Raw genomic sequence first — 21,902 nt, 5'->3', positions numbered from 1 at the left:
AGTGCCCTGGGGCAATCATTATAAATATTAATTCTCAATGAAAATACATTGATACCTTCTAGGAGAAATTTCCTTTTCTATTCTTGGACTTACTAAATAAATTGACAGGCTGGAAAAAAGAAAAAGTTAATGTCACAGACATTACAAAATGTAGAAAATTACCACTTTGCTTCTGGAATCATGAAATGCTATAATTATTTCTAGCTGAAAACATTCTACCATGGTTATCAACAACCTTATTTTAATAAATCTACTGCGGGTTAAGAATATAGCACTTTTCAATGTGTAGTCCTAGGATAACCATTTTGGAAAAGTACAAAAAGGAAATAACGCATTTCTATGGTTTAACAAACTACTTAGTGATAACATGTGTGAGAACATTTCCCTTTTCATATTTCTCCAGCTGTATAATTTCAGTAATGAAAGGATAAGTTGACTTACCAATTCAAACCAAAAATTGTCCCTAACATTCTTAGTGAGTTAAAAATAAATTTGAGTCAGTAGGGAAATGCTATTAGTACATTTTAGTGAGTTGCACCTGCAGAACAAAGTACTAGAAAGCAAAATGTGACTGATTGATGGGTACAAATATATAGTCTGATAGAAGAAGCAAGATCTCAGGTTTGCTATCAGCAGGGTGACTATAGCTGAGTATATTCCAAAATTGCTGGAGAGAACAGCATAAACAAAAGACAAATATTTCAAATATTTAAGGTGATAGATATCCTTAGTACACTGATTTAATCTTTACAAATTACAGAAAAATAAATTATCACATGTACTCTCAAAATATCTCACACACACACACACACACACACACACACACACACACACACACACACACACAGCTGGGCATGGTGGTTCATGACTGTAACCCTAGCAGTTTGGAAGGTCGAGGTGGGAAGATCTCTTAAGGTCTTTAGTTTGAGACTGGTCTAAGAAACATAGCCAGACCCCATCTCTACCAACAAAACAAAACAAAACAAAACAATTAACGAGGCACAGTAGCCTTTGTGCCTATAACCCCAGCTACTGGAAGGTTAAGGCAGGAGGATCTCTTAAAACCAGGAGTTTGACGTTGCACTGAGCTATGACGGCAGCACTATACACTAGACCAGCAACAGAGTGAGACCCTGTATCAAATACAGAAACAACAAATAAATAAAAATAAAGTAGAATAGTGAGTTCTATAAGAGAAGGAAGCAAATGTATTTTTTTTTTTTTTGTAATGGAAGAGTAAAACAGGCTGCACTGAAGAGATTCTTTATTGAGGATAAAAACATACAACAAAAGCATTGACTATGAGCTATAATTGCCATTAGCAAAGGAAAAGCTAAATGTTATAAATATTTTAACAGTCTCCAGGGAAGACTGTGTCAGCTTTCAGTACTGATACAGCTTCCTCAAGGAAGTACAGCATTTTACTATGAAATCATGTGTGTGAAAGCGTGTTGTTGGAGATTTCCAGTATGCCACTCGCTGGGCTAGATCCCGAGGGCGTACAGACAGTTTGTACTTTATTAGAGGCACAGTCTAAGAAACACATACGCAATATATATGCATACATAAAATTGCGAGGACTGCCTGAAGGAAACATAGCTTGTTAGTCTCTAGTCATTTGTTATTTTACATACAAGAGCTACAATTAGGCTGTCTTATTTTGGTTTTCCTAAAACCATGTTGAGATACGTCTTCAGATCATGCCCTAATATTCTCTTTCATTACATGCCACACAAAGACAGCCTGCAGATACTCCTGTGCATTCACTATGGAACGACAGCGTTACTGGTATTATCCCCTACATCAAACACTACCCATTCTGAAGCTCCATTGGAGAGCTAAATATTAAAAATAGCTTTGAATCCCTTAAGGCAGTGGTTCTCAAGGTGTAGACCACCTGAATCAGAATCCTTGGAGGATGCCTAATAAAAATGGAGACTTTTGATCTTTACTCTTGACCTATGAAATCAGAATCCCAGGTAATAGACTTTCACATGTATTTTCACATACAGGGTGGTCTGTGTGTGCCTTGAAGTTAAAACTCTGCCACTCTGAGGAGTTAGGAATGTTCTCATTCCCAGAACGTTCTTCCCTCAGATCTGTGAAACATTTCTTTTCCTTTTGGTTTTTGACTTCAAAAGAGTTAATATCAAACTTTATGAACTTTGTGCTCAATGTTAACAACTACCACTTTTTATCTAACCTTACTAATCATGAATGTTAAGGTGCACATAACAAAAATTTTATCACTTAAAAATGCTGCCAATTTGTACCATCAAGTACTAGACACATTTTGATTTCAAAACGTGAAAATGCTAAACGTGTCCATCTTAGAATTGATGATAGTCTATAAACTGTGATCCCTGAATTTTAACTTTGGCCTGAAAGGGTTGCCAAACTAAAAAGTTGTGAGATATGAAGACAAGTTTGCTAGAAAGCCTGTGGAGGGGCAGGGCACTTTTAGATGAGGACACGAGACCTAGGAGCTTAGACTAGACAGAGCCCTAAACCCAGACGGCTGAGGGCCAGTATCTGCCTTGACACTTTCCAACTGATGGACATTGGGGGAACCTAATTTCATATGTCTCTGACTTCCTCACTTATAACTGGGATTGTTTGCTCCTTTCTTATTGATTAGTTTGAGTTCTCTGTAGATTCTAGTTAGCAGTCCTTTGCCAAAGACATGAATAGAAAGAAGACAGATGAAAAATGTTCATCATCCTTAATCATTAGATAAATGAAAATCCAAACCACCCTTAGATATCACCTCACCCCAGTGAGAACAGATCACATCACAAAGTTCCAAAGCTGCAGATTCTGGCATGGATGAGGAGGGAACATTTTTTCACACTGTTGGTGGGGTACTAATACAGCCTCTTTGGAAAGAAGTATGGAGAAGTCTCAAAGAGCTAAAAGTAGACCTTCCATTTGATACTGCAATCCCATTACTAGTTATACATGTAGAACAAAAAATAATTTTACCATAAGGATATTTGCACTAGAATGTTTATCACAACTCAACTTATAATTACTAAGTTGTGGAATCGACCCAAGGGCCCATCAGCACATAAATAGAATACTAGTCAGTCATAAAAAAAGATGGAAAATGTACATCTTTTGTATTAATGTGAATGGAGTTGGAAACATTTTCTTTTGTAAAGTATCACAAGAATGGAAAAGCAAGTATCCAGTGTACTCAATACTAATAATAAACCAATAGAAAAACATCGGGCTGAGAGACAAGATGGCGGACTGAAGCCAGCTTTCAACAAAGGCTCCCGTCCAGAAGGAGAGTTAAGGGACAGGAATTTAGTAAGTATCCTGGTGGACTTGAGCCTCACCAAGAGAGAAGGCTGAAGAACGCACATCAACACCGCTGAGGCAAGTTGTGATCACAAGGACGCAAACAAAAGGTACAAAATCCACCACCAAGCGGACGGGAATCCCCCTCCCCCATGAGACCGGCTCTGTAGCCCCACAATTGAACAAGTGGGCAGAAATTAAAGCCCCTCCCACTACACTCCACGGGAGAGACCTTCTAAAAACTGGACCTACCTCCCCTACTGGGGTGCCGTGGCGTTCTCCTGCCGGACATAGGGCTGAATAAAACTTTGGGAATCCTTTGCCGGCAACCCTGAATCCCCGGCGCTCCCCTCCCGCCCACTGAGGTCTGGAGGCCTGTCCCCCAGGACTTCGGATCCTTGGGTGATTTCTCAAGGGGAGTGGACAGTCCCCGAGTTGCGTCTGGTCAGCATTGACTCTGAGGCGCGCCGAGTGAGGAGAGGGCACCGGGCTGAGGGGGAGTCACGCCTCGCGGCACTTCCCTGCGGTGCAGTGCACCAACCCTCCCCGGGCATACGGGGCCCAAGACTGAATCAGACTCTGGCCTCCCCGCTGAGAGCTGAGAACCCCTACTCTCACTCGGGGTCTGAGGGCCTATCCCCCAGGAGTTCGGCTCCTTGGGTGATTTCTCGAGGGGAGTGCACAGTGCCTGAGCTGCGTCAGGTCAGCGCTGACTCTGGGATACGTGAGCGAGGAGAGGGCACTCCGCTGAGGGGAAATCAAGCCTTGGCGGCACTTCCCTGCAGTGCAGTGCAGGAGCCCTCCCCGGGCACAAGACTGAATAAGACTCTGGCCTCCCCGCTGAGAGCTGAGAGCCCCTACTCTCACTCGGGGTCTGAGGGCCTATCCCTCCGGAGTTCGGCTCCTTGGGTGATTTCTCGAGGGGAGTGCACAGTGCCTGAGCTGCGTCAGGACAGCGCTGACTCTGGGATACGTGAGCGAGGATAGGGCACTCCGCTGAGGGGAAATCAAGCCTTGGCGGCACTTCCCTGCGGTGCAGTGCAGGAGCCCTCCCCGGACCGTAGTATTGCGTGAAACTGAATGAAACTCTAGCTTCCCCCCGCCCCACTCCCAATCCGGGTCTGGGGGCCCATCCCCCAAGAGTTCTGATTCTTGGGGGATCTCTTAAGGGGTGTGGACCCAGCACAAACTGCGGCCGCTCAGTGCTGACTCTGGGGCGCGGGACAGAGGAGAAAAGGGTCGCCTGAGTGCCCACACCAGAGCAGCAGTTCCCTGGAGGTAGATCAACAGCCGTTTTTTCTTTAACGGCAGAACGCTCACTTCTGGATATTCTGAGGCCACACCCCCTGTCTCCCTGGGCAACCAGAGGAGGCCACCTGTGTCACGACTCACAAACCCAGAAGCCTCCAGGGCGGGGCCGACCCAGAGAGGTGTTCAGACGCAATTCTCCAGCAGCAAAGACGTTTGAACTCAAAACAGCCCGTCTCCTGTAGGCGACGACAGGAACAGAGACAGAACCTCACAAAGTTGTCTGTTCTGTTCTGTTCTGTTAGCAGCATCCATCAGGGACGGGGCTAAGCCTGAGTGAACACCTCCTTCCCATCACCTGCATCAAACACTCAAAGATGTCAGGCCCCATCTCCTCCTGCTAGATAGCGGCAGTCTGCGGGGGCCTGGCAGACTTCCTCGGGATTCAGGCAGGTGCAAACCCCTGGAGTGTCTGTTCACTGCAGGCAACTGGGTTAGCCATCTGCAGAGATACCAGTGACTGGGTCCGACGGAGGGGCAAAGTGGGGAAGGAGACGTCAACCTTCCCAGACTGCTCTGTTTGCGGGGTGGCTCCTCCTGACTCCACGCTGCACTGGAGTGAGCTGTCTCAGAGGAGTCACCAGGCCCCTGTGATCCAGTTCCCAGAGACCTCTTGAACCCTTCCACCTGAGACAAGTGCCGATTGAGACAGTTGATTCGGACCTTTTGAACTGGGCTAATAGACTGAGGACTTTTCAGGTGGTGCCCTGGGTGTGCGATTGTAGGAAGGTTTGATTCTCCTTTTCCAACTGGGGCCAGAGGTGGGCAGGCGGGGTGACTTAATTGCTGATTTTTCCACACAGCTGAGACTTCAAGCCAGAGTAGAAGTTGCAATAGGATAGAACAGAAACCAGCTGAAAACAAGACAGAACCACTTTGCTCCACCACACCAGACAGGGCCCCAGTTTCTCAGGCCACAACACTGTACGGGCCCTCGATAAAACCCCAGGGGAAAAACCAAAGGGAGTAAACCATGGGGCGGAATCAGCGGAAAAACTCTGGTAACATGAATAACCAGAATAGATCAACCCCCCCAAGAAAAGATACGGCAGATGTGATTGAAGATCCCATTCATAAACAACTGGCTGAGATGTCAGAAGTCGAATTCAGAATTTGGTTTGCAGACAAGATTAATAAAATGGAATTAGGAATTCGTGGAGAAATTCAAAAATTGTCTCAAGAATTTAATGAATTTAAAGACAAAACCACCAAAGACTTAGACACACTGAAACAAGAACTTACAGCCCTCAAAGATATGAAAAATACAGTAGAATCCCTCAGTAACAGAATGGAGCAAGCAGAAGAAAGGATTTCTGACATTGAAGATAAAGTCTTCGAACGCTCCCAATCTCTCAAAGAGGAAGAGAAATGGAGAGCAAAAACGGATCACTCACTCAGAGAGCTCTCAGATAATTCGAAAAAACATAACATAAGGGTTATAGGAATTTCGGAGGCTGATGACGTGGCAGCCAAGGGCACAGAGGCCCTTCTACATGAAATTATGAAAGAAAATTTTCCAGACATGCCTAGAGAATCTGAAATTCAGATAGCAGACAGCTTCAGAACCCCAGCACGATTCAACCCCAAAAAGCCATCTCCCAGACATATCATAATTAGCTTCACTAAAGTTAACATGAAAGAGAAGATTCTCAAAGCAGCCCGGCGAAAGAAAACTATAACGTACAAAGGTAAGAATATTAGAATAACTGCAGATCTCTCTGCTGAAACTTTTCAAGCAAGAAGAGGCTGGTCATCAACTTTTAATCTCCTAAAGCAAAAAAACTTTCAACCCAGGATCTTGTATCCAGCTAAACTGAGTTTCATCTATGATGGAGAAATTAAATACTTCAATGACATTCATATGTTGAAAAAATTTGCCATAAGTAAACCAGCTCTTCAGGATGTTCTCAGACCTATCCTCCACAATGACCAACCCAATCCTATACCACAAAAGTAAACTCACTCAGAAACTTCGGATCAAACTCCAACTTCCACACTGGCGAAAGGATTAAAAATGTCCACTGGACCTTTGAAAAACTCGATACCCAAAATTCCACCAGACTTATCCTTACTCTCCATCAATGTGAATGGCTTAAACTGTCCTCTAAAGAGGCATAGGTTAGCTGACTGGATACAAAAACTTAAGCCAGATATTTGTTGCATACAAGAGTCACATCTCAACTTAAAAGACAAATACAGACTCAGGGTGAAAGGATGGTCATCCATATTTCAGGCAAATGGTAATCAGAAAAAAGCAGGTGTTGCAATTTTATTTGCAGATACAGTAGGCTTTAAACCATCAAAAGTAAGGAAGGACAAGAATGGTCACTTCATATTTGTTAAGGGTAATACTCAATATGACGAGATCTCAATTATTAATATCTATGCACCCAACCAGAATGCACCTCAATTTATAAGAGAAACTCTAACAGACATGAGTAACTTGATTTCCTCCAGCTCCATAATCGTTGGAGATTTCAACACTCCCTTGGCAGTGTTGGATCGATCCTCCAGAAAGAAGCTGAGCAAAGAAATCTTAGATTTAAACCTAACCATCCAATATTTAGATTTAGCAGACATCTACAGAACATTTCATCCCAACAAAACTGAATACACATACTTCTCATCAGCCCACGGAACTTACTCCAAAATTGATCACATTTTAGGTCACAAGTCTAACCTCAGTAAATTTAAAGGAATAGAAATTATTCCGTGCATCTTCTCGGACCATCATGGAATAAAACTTGAATTGAGTAACAACAGGAATCTGCATACCCATACAAAAACATGGAAGTTAAATAACCTTATGCTGAATGATAGCTGGGTCAGAGATGAGATTAAGAAAGAAATCACCAATTTTTTGGAACAAAATGACAATGAAGACACAAGCTATCAGAACCTCTGGGACACTGCAAAGGCAGTTCTAAGAGGGAAATTTATAGCACTGCAAGCCTTCCTCAAGAGAACGGAAAGAGAGGAAGTTAACAACTTAATGGGACATCTCACGCAACTGGAAAAGGAAGAACATTCCAACCCCAAACCCAGTAGAAGAAAAGAAATAACCAAAATTAGAGCAGAATTAAATGAAATTGAAAACAAAAGAATAATACAACAGATCAATAAATCAAAAAGCTGGTTTTTTGAAAAGGTCAATAAAATAGATAAACCTCTGGCCAACCTAATCAGGAAAAAAAGAGTAAAATCTCTAATATCATCAATCAGAAACAACAAAGACAAAATAACCACAGACTCATCAGAAATCCAAAAAATCCTTAATGAATATTACAAGAAACTTTATTCTCAGAAATATGAAAATCTGAAGGAAATAGACCGATACTTGGAAGCACGCCACCTTCCAAGACTTAACCAGAATCAAGTGGAAATGTTGAACAGACCCATATCAAGTTCAGAAATAGCATCAACTATACAAAACCTCCCTAAAAAGAAAAGCCCGGGACCAGATGGTTTCACGTCAGAATTCTACCAAACCTTTAAAGAGGAATTAGTACCTATATTACTCAACCTGTTCCAAAATGTAGAAAAAGAAGGAAGACTACCCAACACGTTCTATGAAGCAAATATCACCCTGATCCCCAAACCAGGAAAAGACCCAACAAGAAAAGAAAATTATAGACCAATATCACTAATGAATATAGATGCAAAAATATTCAACAAGATCCTAACAAACAGAATCCAGCAACACATCAAACAAATTATACATCATGACCAAGTTGGTTTTATCCCAGGGTCTCAAGGCTGGTTCAATATACGTAAATCTATAAATGTAATTCAGCACATAAACAAATTAAAAAACAAAGACCATATGATTCTCTCAATTGATGCAGAAAAAGCTTTTGATAATATCCAGCATCCCTTCATGATCAGAACACTCAAGAAAATTGGTCTAGAAGGGACTTTTCTTAAACTGATAGAGGCTATCTACAGCAAACCCACAGCCAATATCATATTGAATGGAGTTAAATTGGAATCATTTCCACTCAGATCAGGAACCAGACAAGGCTGCCCATTGTCTCCATTGCTTTTCAACATTGTAATGGAAGTTTTAGCCACCGCAATTAGGGAAGAAAAGGCGATCAAGGGTATCCATATAGGGTCAGAAGAGATCAAACTCTCGCTCTTCGCAGATGATATGATTGTGTATCTGGAAAACACTAGGGACTCTACTACAAAACTCCTAGAAGTGATCAAGGAATACAGCAGCGTCTCAGGTTACAAAATCAACATTCATAAATCGGTAGCCTTTATATACACCAACAACAGTCAAATTGAAAAAGCAGTTAAGGACTCTATCCCATTCACAGTAGTGCCAAAGAAGATGAAATATTTGGGAATTTACCTAACAAAAGACGTGAAAGATCTCTATAAAGAGAACTATGAAACTCTAAGAAAAGAAATAGCTGAAAATGTTAACAAATGGAAAAACATACCATGCTCATGGCTAGGAAGAATCAACATTATCAAAATGTCCATACTACCCAAAGCAATATATACTTTCAACGCACTCCCTATTAAAGCTCCACTGTCGTATTTTAAAGATCTTGAAAAAACATTACTTCGTTTTATATGGAATCAGAAAAAACCTCGAATAGCCAAGACATTACTCAGAAATAAAAACAAAACAGGAGGAATCACACTACCAGACCTCAGACTTTACTACAAATCGATAGTGATCAAAACAGCATGGTATTGGCACAAAAACAGAGAAGTAGATATCTGGAATAGAATAGAGAACCAAGAGATGAATCCAGCTACTTACCGCTATTTGATTTTTGACAAGCCAATTAAAAACATTCAGTGGGGAAAAGATTCCCTATTTAACAAATGGTGCTGGGTGAACTGGCTGGCAACCTGCAGAAGACTGAAATTAGACCCACACCTTTCACCATTAACTAAGATAGACTCTCATTGGATTAAAGATTTAAACTTAAGACATGAAACTATAAAAATACTAGAGGAGAATGCAGGGAAAACCCTTGAAGAAATTGGTCTGGGTGAGTATTTCATGAGGAGAACCCCCCGGGCAATTGAAGCAGCTTCAAAAATACACTACTGGGACTTGATCAAACTAAAAAGCTTCTGCACAGCTAAGAACACAGTAAGCAGAGCAAGCAGACAGCCCTCAGAATGGGAGAAGATATTTGCAGGGTATAACTCTGACAAAGGTTTAATAACCAGAATCCACAGAGAACTCAAACGCATCAGCAAGAAAAAAACAAGGGATCCCATCGCAGGCTGGGCAAGGGATTTGAAGAGAAACTTCTCTGAAGAAGACAGGCGCACGGCCTTCAGACATATGAAAAAATGCTCATCATCTTTAATCATCAGAGAAATGCAAATCAAAACTACTTTGAGATATCATCTAACTCCAATGAGACTAGCCTATATCACAAAATCTCAAGACCAGAGATGTTGGCGTGGATGCGGAGAAAAGGGAACACTTCTGCACTGCTGGTGGGAATGCAAATTAATACATTCCTTTTGGAGGGATATATGGAGAACACTCAGAGATCTAAAAATAGATCTGCCATTCAATCCTGTAATTCCTCTGCTGGGCATATACCCAGAAGACCAAAAATCACAACATAACAAAGATATTTGTACCAGAATGTTTATTGCAGCCCAATTCATAATTGCTAAGTCATGGAAAAAGCCGAAGTGCCCATCGATCCACGAATGGATTAATAAATTGTGGTATATGTATACCATGGAATACTATGCAGCCTTAAAGAAAGATGGAGACTTTACCTCTTTCATGTTTACATGGATGGAGCTGGAACATATTCTTCTTAGTAAAGTATCCCAAGAATGGAAGAAAAAATATCCAATGTACACAGCCCTACTATGAAACTAATTTGGGACTCTCACATGAAAGCTATAACCGAGCTACAACTTAACAATAGGGGGAAGTGGGAAAGGGGGGGGTGGGTAGAGGGAGGGGAATCGGTGGGATCACACCTGTGGTGCATATTACAGGGGTATTTGCGAAACTTGGTAAATGTAGAATATAAATGTTTTGGCACAGTAACTGAGATAACGCCGGAAAGGCTATGTTAACCACTGGGATAAAAATGTGTCAAATGATTTATGAAGTGAGTGTATGATGCCCCATAATCATATCATTGTATACACTTATGATTTAATAAAAAAATTAAAAAAAAAAAAAAAAAAAAAAAAAGAAAAACATCTACACACCCACCTGAAAGAAAAATACAATTAAAATCAAGTGAAGGGGGTAAGAGAGATAGAAGAGAGAGGAGGAGGGCAGGGGATTTGTACGCTCTGACCTATGAGCACAATGTGAAAGTGCATACCACACCCCCTGGGTGAAGGACTCAACAACAACTTGGACTTTGACTGACAAATGCAAACAAGGTAACCTAATTGTTCATACACTCCTATTAATCTGAAATAAAAAAGAGATTAAAAAACTAAAAAATACATCTTTGACTTTCTGTTTTTTCCTTGTAAAATAGAATTTTATACCTGCTTTGGCAGGGCTATAAGGCTAGTATTATTCTATAAGAACACAAATAGAATGTTGAACGCATTATCTAACGCAGAGAACAAATTCTCAATTATAGATTATTATTAGTTTTTTTTTAAGAAAACAGTGTAATGCGGAAGGAGTAAGAAGTGGGAGAAGATAAAGCTGGAGTGGTAAGTGGGGACAGGGCTTTGATAGTTGCATGTTCCTAAGAAGCTTAGACTTTACCTCCAGGCAACAGGGAGTCACTGGAGGCTTGGTAGTAACTGGGGTAAGATGCATTTCAGACCAACTACTCTGGTGACAGTTTGGAGAATGGAGTCAAAGGAGGAACCATGGAGACAGGAAGAAAACACTTAGGAGGCTCTGGCAAAAGTTCAGGGGAGGGATGATGATAGCAATGGCCATCGGGTTGAAGACTGGGAAAGAACTCCTGGGGAGATTCAAACCTACGTAGGCGTTAAAAATACATAACTCGGTGGCTAACTTGATATAGTGAGTAATTAGGAAAGTTAAGATATTTCCCATATATTTTAGTGTATGGAATTATTTGTAGAGAGTAAACACATATTTTAGAAATTCACAGTAGGCTTTACCCTTAAGACAGTTAAAAATTAAAGTGGCGGCGCCTGTGGCTCAAAGCAGTAGGGCGCTGGCCTCATATGCCGGAGGTGGTGGGTTCAAACCCAGCCCTGGCCAAAAACTGCAAAAAAAAAAAAAAAAAAAATTGAAGTGGAAAACCTTGAAATTAGTGTATTATTAGTATTCCCAGTTATCACTAAATAAAGAGAAGATAATATCAGGAAGAAGAAATAGTATGAACAGTAGATGAAATATTGTCAGGAATTGATTAAGTTAACGGGAAACAATAAAAAATGGTAATCACAAAGTTCACATGTACCTTTTAACATCAGCCTAGTAGATTTCACACACACATACACATACACACACTCTCTCTCTCACACACGTTTTATGAATAGCAATAGCAATTATAATAATTTGACATATATTCATATCTAGAGGTCGTCCTGCAGCTAGAAGCAGAAAATCTGAGTTCAAATTTTGGCTCTGGACATTTAAGAACTGTGATTTAAGGCAAACTTCACCGATCAAGTTTGATCTTTTGTACTGTACTGATATGTACATGTGGCGCATGTTGACGAAAATTAGGTCAACTTGAAGTGTTTAATGAAGGGAGGTGGTCAGCTGTGGTGGGTTCTGGGGTGACTTTAAAAGGAAAAATGTGTTGTGTGTGGTTGGCCTTACTGGCAAGCCTGGAGATTATCAAAAGCTTTGTGGATAAAACAAAGGTTGAACCAAAAAAGGGACTTAATTTGATACATGCTGTAAGACAATAAAAGAAATAACATTCACTGTGGTTTGGTACCAGGAATTAAGCTCAATGTGTCTAAGGAAAAAGTTGAAACCTAGGTGATCATCACAATTTCATGAAAAAGGGGGCAGAATCATATAGTGAGAATCAACCTTATAATTAATTCCCAAATATGGCTTACTTAATAACAAAAACTGCATATTGGGTTTTATGTAATTGGGTTATTCCCATATTTGAGATGTATTAGTTCTATTCAGACTGAACTTGTATTTGAGATTTGATATCATGAAAATGAAGCATAGTAGTGAGAACATGGAAACAGAGGGATTTGATCCATCTAGAACATGGCATTATATTATTACAGGTTATCATGCTACCACAATCATATTTAAAAGAGAATCATTTAGAAGGGAAAGCAATCTGACTTGATTTTCAAAGGCTAGAATTTGAGGCAGTGTAAAAATAATTACAGTATCAGAAATTAATGAAATTGTTTGTGATATGTGAATCCTGATAGAACTCACTTTCCCAAAGTTATAGTACAAAGGCTCATTTGTGATTCTGAAATAGTGTATATTATCTACATACACACATATTTTCTATATGCACATTACGTATACATATGTTGTATGTATGTATTATTATTATATCTACACACACACACATATATATAGCATGCTGTAATATAGCTAGCCTGTTATTTATTTGTTTGTTTTTTGAGGCAGAGTTTCACTCTGTCACCTTGGGTAGAGTGCCAGGGCATCATAGCTCACAGCAACCTCAAACTCTTGGGCTGAAGCAATCCTCTTGCCTCAGCCTTCCAAGTAGCTGGGACCAAAGGCACCCGCCACAACGCCTGGCTAGTTGTTCTATTTTACTAAAGATGGGGTCTTGTTCTTGCTCAGGCTGCTTTCATCGAACTCCTGAGCTCAAGCAATCCACCACTTGGGTCTCCCAGAGTGCTAGCATTACAGGCGTGAGCCACCACACCCAGTTGCTAGCCTGTTATTTGGAAAGCAACATCTACAATATATCTAGCATGATGAACTACTTTCTTTAGCTAATCACTGACACATAAATGTAAATAATCTTATTTCGAGTTAATAATGGCTCTATTTTAAACCTCCCAAAGATTTTCAAGTTGTCTTAGGCTTCAATTTTATAAAGCATGAACACTATGTCCAAATACTTTTAGGCCTTCAGACCCAGAAACAATATGAAGAACCTGAAATACTAAAGATACTAAAAGCATTCTGAATCTTAACTGAATTTTGATCTACGAAAATATTTATAAAATATTCACTCTAAGGATGGCACCTGTGTCTCAGTGGGTAAGGTGCTGGACCCATATACTGAGGGTGGCGGGTTCAAACCTGGCCCCAGCCAAACTGCAACAAAAAAATAGCTGGGCACTCTGGCAGGCTCCTGTACAGCTACTTAGGAGGCTGAGGCAAGAGAATCGCCTAAGCCCAGGAGTTGGAGATTGCTGTGAGCTGTGACGCCACAGCACTCTACTGAGGGCAATAAAGTAAGACTCTGTCTCTTTAAAGAAAAAAAGTTCAGGGCGGTGCCTGTGGCTCAAAGGAGTAGGGTGCCAGCCCCATATGCCAAAGGTGGTGGGTTCAAACTCAGCCCCCAGCCAAAAACTGAAAAAAAAAAACAAAAACAAAAGTTCACTCTACTCAGACAAAACTTTATCATGCTATCAAATAGTATTATCTAACTCAAAAATATTTTTCCTCTTTACAAAGTATAAGGACTGAGAAATCAGTTATAATTTTCAGCCAAGCATTTAAGAGCTAATTTCCAGGCATTTCAACAGGTTAAGTTAACACAGCAGATAAATTCTTCCCCATAAATTTCCTACTGACATGTTTCATGATAGAACAAGCCCCATCCAAAAAGCAGGTACCTTTTTTTTTTGTTATCTGAACAAAAGCATGATTGTATTTTTTAAAAGGCCCCTGTCTATGGAAAACCAATTTAGTTCCATTAATGAAAGGGAAGCACGGTGTGATTGAGAACATAATACGGAATTATAGTTCATTAATTCTTCAAGTATGTAATTTTCCAGGAGCCTGATCCCCCATTGATTTCTGCACAACCCCATAGGTCCCACTAAATGTGAGCACAAGGAAATTTAATCGTGTTGCTATATCATGTGTGGAGATGGTGGTGCTCCACAATTAGGTGGAAACATTGTGAAAGGTATTTTTCCCGTGACTGCCTCACCATGTAGCCCTGTTAACATTTCTTTGTTGTCAAAAATTGATCAATCACAGACTCACAGACAACTGGGACTGTGACAGTCTCCTATTACATGGCCGATGCCATCAAAGGAGATGACACTCACAACAATTGAAGCTGATAATTCAGTACACTTAATTAGGCATGATGAATTGGATGTACGCGTCCATCATTTTTTAAACTTTTCATGCAGTATATTTTCTATTGGCATCATGGCCATGGAATATGTCAATCTCCATCAAAATTTAAGCTAACAAATTTTATGCTAATTGATAAAGCACAGTTATAATTTTGAGTGCTGACTCAAATGGTTATATCCTGATTTTCCTTTTTTTATAAGGATTTTCTCTTTAATAATGTTCTATTCATCTCTCTGCCAACTTGTCCTTGAAACTTAAATTGCTTCATCTTCTACAGCTCAGACTTGGGCAAAATTGTTACCAGGAATATGGTGTCAATTAGTGAATGCTAGGACACGAAGTCTAAAGAACTGGATGGAAATGCATTATGTCCAAACCAAATGTAGCAAAATGTGGTAGGGTGCTGCCTTGTGAAGACAGCTAGTATTTCAAGCCAGCTGTAGAAGCTGCATTGACAACCCGATTGGGGTTCTTCCATAAGGAATCAAGGTCAGGACAACCCTATTGTGCTTTATGAATAGACTCAAAGCACAGCACATACTTTATATATTAAGAGGAAAAAGGCAGGTAGAGTCTTTCAGAAGTGTTCTGAAAACAGCTGTGTGAACAAAAGCCATTTTAGCAGTAAGAGGAAACTCTATCATGGAGGTCAGTCTTTAAATAGCCCTTACAACCATTTCCTCTCTTTAGATGGTAGAGTAGCAAGTGGGGCAATATTTAAAGAGTTTCAGCTATTCATTCCCCCTTCTTTATATATTTTTATGCATAGTGGGGCCTTCTTGGCTTAACAGAGTGTGGACAGTTGTCACGTAAGGCACACAATTCAGGCACAGATCTGCAACTAGCCTGAAGTAAGACACTGCCTCAGATCTCAGATTAGCAAGAACTAAATTGAAATGATGCATAAAGTTTAGAATGATTATTAAAGGTTCATTCAGGTAATTACATACTTTTTCACAAGTTTATTATCCATCTCCTTCATTCTAAAATGAGGTTTACTAAGGGAAGTGATTTTATCTTGTTCATAGAAGAATCTCCAGTCTTTTTGAACAAGTTCAAGTCACATGGTGAGCCTTGAATATATGTTGATCAGATGAATTAATGTTATGCACAATATTGATATTTCACATTTGATAAATATCTTTTTTAAAATACCAGAATGATGTTTGGAGCATTGCAGCATCATACACACAGTATGAGAAGTTTTACCCTTAGCCTCAGACAGATCTTCCTTTGGAGTCCCCTGATTATCAGGTGACCTGAACAAAAAGTTGATACAGAATGCCATGACTCTGGACTGAGGTCTAAATCAGCTTATAAGTTTCCAACAAAATTTAGTTTGGACTTGTGGTTCAATATTAACAACAAGAACTTCATACTCAGGGCAGATAGATTATTGCCGTCCACATAGACAATAAAGAAACAAACAAACAGAAATGAGGAGAACAGAGAGATGCAACAAAAATGAGCTGGATTCCGTATTTCTGGTAAAATAGCCTGTGGTTCAAAACAGAAATAACTGATGGGTTATGAAAGGTCATTTCTTATTTTTTTTTTCTTTTCAAAGAAATTCTATTACCCCACAGCCCATCCTTACATACATATTTTATACACAATTTTTTTTTGTTGTTGTTGTTGAGACACAGTCTCACTTTGTCACCCTAGGTAGAGTACTGTGGTGTCATAGCTCACAGCAACCTCAAACACTTGGGCTCAAGCGATTCTCTTGTCTCAGCCTCCTAAGTAGCTGGGACTATAGGTGCCTGCCACAGTGCCCGGCTATTTTTATTTATTTATTTATTTATCTTTTTTTATTGTTGGGGACTCACTGAAGGCACAAAGAATCAGGTTATGATGATTGCGTTTGTTAGGTAAAGTCCCTCTTATAATTGTGTCCCAGCCCCAAAAGGTGTGCCACATACTGTGACCCTCCTCCCTCCTCCTTTCTTCCCTTTCTTTGCTCTTCTTCCCTTCCCCAGGCCCCTCCCTCCTTACCGCTCTCTGCTCTCTCCTTCTCCCAACCCCCACCATGTACTAGGTCATTAATTGTCCTATCAGACTTGAGTACATAGGATTTATGCTTCTCCATTCTTGTGATACTTTACTAAGAATAATGTGTTCTACTTCCATCGAGGTTAATACAAAAGATGTAAAGTCTCCATTTTATTTAATGGCTGAATAGTATTCCATGGTATACATATACCACAGCTTATTAATCTTTTCCTGGGTTGGTGGGGACTTAGGATGTTTCCACATTTTAGCATTTGTAAATTGGCTATGATAAACAGTCTGGTGCAAGTGTCTTTAAGGTGACACACACCAAGGCCCCACCCCTCTCTCTCCTTCCCTCTCTCTGCTTTTTCTTCCCCCCCTCCATGACCTTAATTGTCATTAATTGTCCTCATATCAAAATTGAGTACATAGGATTCATGCTTCTCCATTCTTGTGATGCTTTACTAAGAATAATGTCTTCCATTTCCATCCAGGTTAATACAAAGGATGTAAAGTCTCCATTTTATTTAATGGCTGAATAGTATTCCATGGTATACATATACCACAGCTTATTAATCTTTTCCTGGGTTGGTGGGGATTTAGGATGTTTCCACATTTTAGCATTTGTAAATTGGCTATGATAAACAGTCTGGTGCAAGTGTCTTTAAGGTGACACACACCAAGGCCCCACCCCTCTCTCTCCTTCCCTCTCTCTGCTTTTTCTTCCCCCGCTCCATGACCTTAATTGTCATTAATTGTCCTCATATCAAAATTGAGTACATAGGATTCATGCTTCTCCATTCTTGTGATGCTTTATTAAGAACAATGTCTTCCACTTCCATCCAGGTTAATATGAAGGATGTAAAGTCTCCATTTTTTTTTAATAGCTGAATAGTATTCCATGGTACACATATACCACAACTTGTTAATCCATTCCTGGGCTGGTGGGCATTTAGGCTGTTTCCACATTTTGGCGATTGTAAATTGAGCTGCAATAAACAGTTTAGTACAAGTGTCCTTATGATAAAAGGATTTTTTTCCTTCTGGGTAGATGCCCAGTAATGGGATTGCAGGATCCAATGGGAGGGCTAATTTGAGTTATTTGAGGATTCTCCATACTTCCTTCTAAAAAGGTTTAATAGTTACCCACGTTAAGATATTTTCTGAACAATAGTGCATCAGTGTTGTTTGACTTTATGTCTGTGTATATATAAGTGAAAAAGCTATAGAGTATAAAAGTATAGAAGGGAAACGGGAGACTTTCAGTTTGACACAGCACAGAATCTAGCAAAACCAACAAAAATCACTAGCAACGACTAAATGAGCATGATACAGTGGCTTACAAAAAGAAACCTATTTCTGCAACCAACTGTAAACACGTGACATGGCCAAATTCTTCTTTCCAGTTCCAGCCATGCCAAAGATTAGGCCAGATTCTGAGATTTTTCAGTAATACTCCCAGATCTACCCAAAGAAAACTCACTGGGAATCCTCTTCTAATAAGGAGTGGCAGAAAGAGCAACATGGGAAAAACAAGTGAAATATGACATGCACAGGAGGGCAGGAATGGGACTGTCCTGCAGCTACGTGGACTGAGCTCTCACTTCAGACGTCCGAGGAAATCTAGAAATGAGAGCACAGCCCGGATATTATCAGATGCTCCTGCAGCTGAACTCTACCCCCCGCCCATCAGGCCTTCAAACCAGAGAGTTATGGGAAGACACAAAACGCCCGGTCTTGGAACTACAACGGTGGAGGGTACAACAAACAGTTTTCAGGGGGTGGGGAAAGAAGTCAGACAGAAAAGCTGGACTAAAAGGCTCAAGTGTGAGTTAAATATAAGGAAAGGCAACAGAATCGAGGCACCAAAACCCCAGACAATGCTAAAAACCATAGTGCACCCAGACAAAAAATATCAAGCGCAGAAGAAGATATAACTCCAAAGCAGAGGAAGATACTCCATAAGCACTTAACAAGAAGGTGTTAGTTACACAATAGAAGGCTAGGAGATGAGATAGTAAACAAAACAAACAACACGTATTAATTAAAAAAGAAAATTTCAGGCCTAAGGCAAATAAACTTGAAGACCAAAACACCTTTATTGCTCTTTACAGCAAAGAACAAAACACATTCTTAAAGTTTCCACTTTAAAACACTTGTGATAATCACGGACTATATGGGTGGAAGGAAAAAGGAGACTAAAGTAATTAGGATGGAGTTAAAGATGCAGAGGATTGGCTAAAATAATTCAGCCAAGGGTAATTGGGGTCTCTGAAGTAGAGACTTTAATAAGTGCAGGAGGAAGTGTATTTTAAAATATTTAATATGAGAACTGCCCACAATACAGAAAGATTTTAATTGTACATAGGATGGCCACATCACACCATTTTCTAGGGCATTTCATAGGAAGTCCTGGGCAGGGACACTCTGCCCTGAGATCTTTGCACGGCTGGCAGCTTGAGAGCCTTCCTGTCTGGCCTGGGTGTTACCCTCCCTGCACTGTCCTTCTCCAACCACATAATCCAAGAGCCTCCCCAGTAATTTTCTTTCACATCACCAAGAATTTTTGTTTCATTTTCATTCCATGTTCACTACCCAAAAAAATCTTTACAAATTATAGTTACGTGAAAGAATTTAAATTTCATAAACTTTTCAAATGTATAAAACAAAATGAACAAAAATCTGTTGTCGGGGATAATACATTCTTCTTTGACATAAGAACATTATCAATATCGTCTTAAGTTGAAAAGTTCAGCTAAAAAAAATCAATAACCATTTAATGTTTTTTTTTTTTTTTTTTTTTTTGTAGAGACAGAGTCTCACTGTACCGCCCTCGGGTAGAGTGCCGTGGCGTCACACGGCTCACAGCAACCTCCAACTCTTGGGCTTACGCGATTCTCTTGCCTCAGCCTCCCGAGCAGCTGGGACTACAGGCGCCTGCCACAACGCCCGGCTATTTTTTTGTTGCAGTTTGGCCGGGGCTGGGTTTGAACCCACCACCCTCGGCATATGGGGCCGGCGCCCTACTCACTGAGCCACAGGCGCCGCCCATTTAATGTTTTTTTATAATCTCTTTTTTAACCATAGAAGAAACATAAAAACATAAAACATATATATTTTGTTATTAAAAAACCCACTTGTTTTTATAAAAAATAAACAAAGCCTTGTATGCCACATAAAATGAGTTAGGAAGAACAAAGCAGGAAAAAAACCTACTTAAACTTATTTTGTGACAACATACAATGATATTTATGTCAAATATTAAAAATTTGTCGCAATTTATAAATCAGCATCAAGAAAAAAATACCATTTGAATCAAGAGATGCTAGTTTTTCAGAGATGTGGTGTGTCTGCTCTATCTGCCAAGAATATCTTGTGCCAAATAATTACAAAGCGTGCTCTCTTTTCTCCTTCAGCTGTTTATGATGTTACTGATTCAGTGAGGCCTTTCTTGATATCTAAATCACAACCTCAAAATGCATTTATACTTGACACTCCTTCTGTGCTTTTCTCCTTAAGATAAAACTGCATAATACAGAATCTGGGCTATATTCTAGAATAAAATTACTATAAATTATAGGAAAGATACATACTGCTTGCTACAAACGAGGTCAGACAATTAAGTTTGTGAACTTGCTACCGTGCGCTTATGCTGGCAGCACTGTACAAACAGCTCAGTATGATTTCATGACCCTGGTATATCAGTGTCTCACAGCTGGGTTCATGTTGACAGGGGGTGGTGTCTCACTCAGTGATGTTGATTATTATTGTTGCGTGTTTTTGTGTGCCATCATAAGAATACTGGAGCTTGAATTAGAGCAATGAATGAATGTTAAATTTCTTTCTTTTCTTTTAGATTACAAAATAGATCTATGTTGCTAAAACATAGATCTAAAGTGCAAGTGTCTACATATGCAAACAAAAAAGCCTAGAAAGATGTATATGCTAAAATGTTAGTGGCTAGTGCTGAATAGCAAAAGTGTGGATGGTCTTCATTTTCCTCTTATACTTTATTACACATTTTGAATCTGAATTTTTCTTTTTTCTTAATTTATTTTGTATTTAAAATTAATAAGAGGGTACAAATTTTTAGGTTACATTGTTACAAGTTCCATTTTTAAGGAGCCCCTCACCCAGGGAGCGTGTTATACCCCCTCACAATGTGTACGTTAGGTGAGATCCCACCTCAGACCCTCCCTCCTTCTACCAATCATCCTCTCCCTCCTCACTTCCCTCTACCCCTGAACTAGACTATATTAGTGTTTCATTGTTTTTATGAGCATGAAATTGTTTATATATTGATTTCAGATTGGTATGAAGTACATTGGATATTTTTCCATTCTTGCGATACTTTAATAAGAAGAATGTATAAAAGACTGAAACTGGACCTGCACCTCTCACCACTGACAGAAATTGATTCTCATTGGATAAAAGATTTAAATTTGAGTTACAAACAATAAAAATTCCAGAAGAGAGTTTGGGGAAAACACTTGAAGATATTGGTCTGGGGAAAAATTTTATGAGGAAGAGCCCCCTAGCAATTGCAGCAATATCAAAAATAAATAACTGGGATTTGATCAAGCTGCACAGCTAAGGGTACCACAAACAAAGAAAACAACCTTTGGGATGGGAAGAGATTTTTGCATGTTATGAATCTGACAAAGGCCTAATAACTACCCCAGCAAGATTAGCCCACATGACAAAGTCACAAAACACCAGATGCTGGCATGAATATGGAGATAAGAGAACGATTCTACACTGCTAATGGGATTGCAAACTAACACAGCCCTTTTGGAGAGAAGTATGGAAAAATCTCAAAGATCTAAAAGTGGACCTTCCATTTGATCCTGCAGTCCTGTTACTAGGTATCTACCCAGAAGAACAAAAATCATTTTACCACAAAGACATTTGCACCGGAATGTTTACTGCAGCTCAGTTCACAATTGCCAAGTCATGGAAGCAACCTAAGTGACCATCTATCCGTGAATGGATCCACAAACTGTGGTACATGTACATGATGGAATACTATTCAGCCATTAAAAGAGATGGAGACTTCACATCTTTTATATTTACC

General features: G+C 39.8%; 1 protein-coding gene across 3 annotated transcripts in view; it reads right to left on the bottom strand.

The window, feature by feature from the left end:
- The window catches only part of NELL2 (neural EGFL like 2), a 376,415-nt gene that overhangs the window by 49,616 nt on the left and 304,897 nt on the right, over positions 1-21,902 (bottom strand). The gene's annotated exons all lie outside the window — the stretch shown is intronic.

Source organism: Nycticebus coucang, chromosome 12 (genome assembly GCF_027406575.1).
Source record: "Nycticebus coucang isolate mNycCou1 chromosome 12, mNycCou1.pri, whole genome shotgun sequence".
In the NCBI taxonomy this organism is placed as follows: domain Eukaryota; kingdom Metazoa; phylum Chordata; class Mammalia; order Primates; family Lorisidae; genus Nycticebus; species Nycticebus coucang.
Note: the sequence above shows the minus strand (reverse complement) of the source record. Positions and strands in the feature narration are given on the sequence as shown.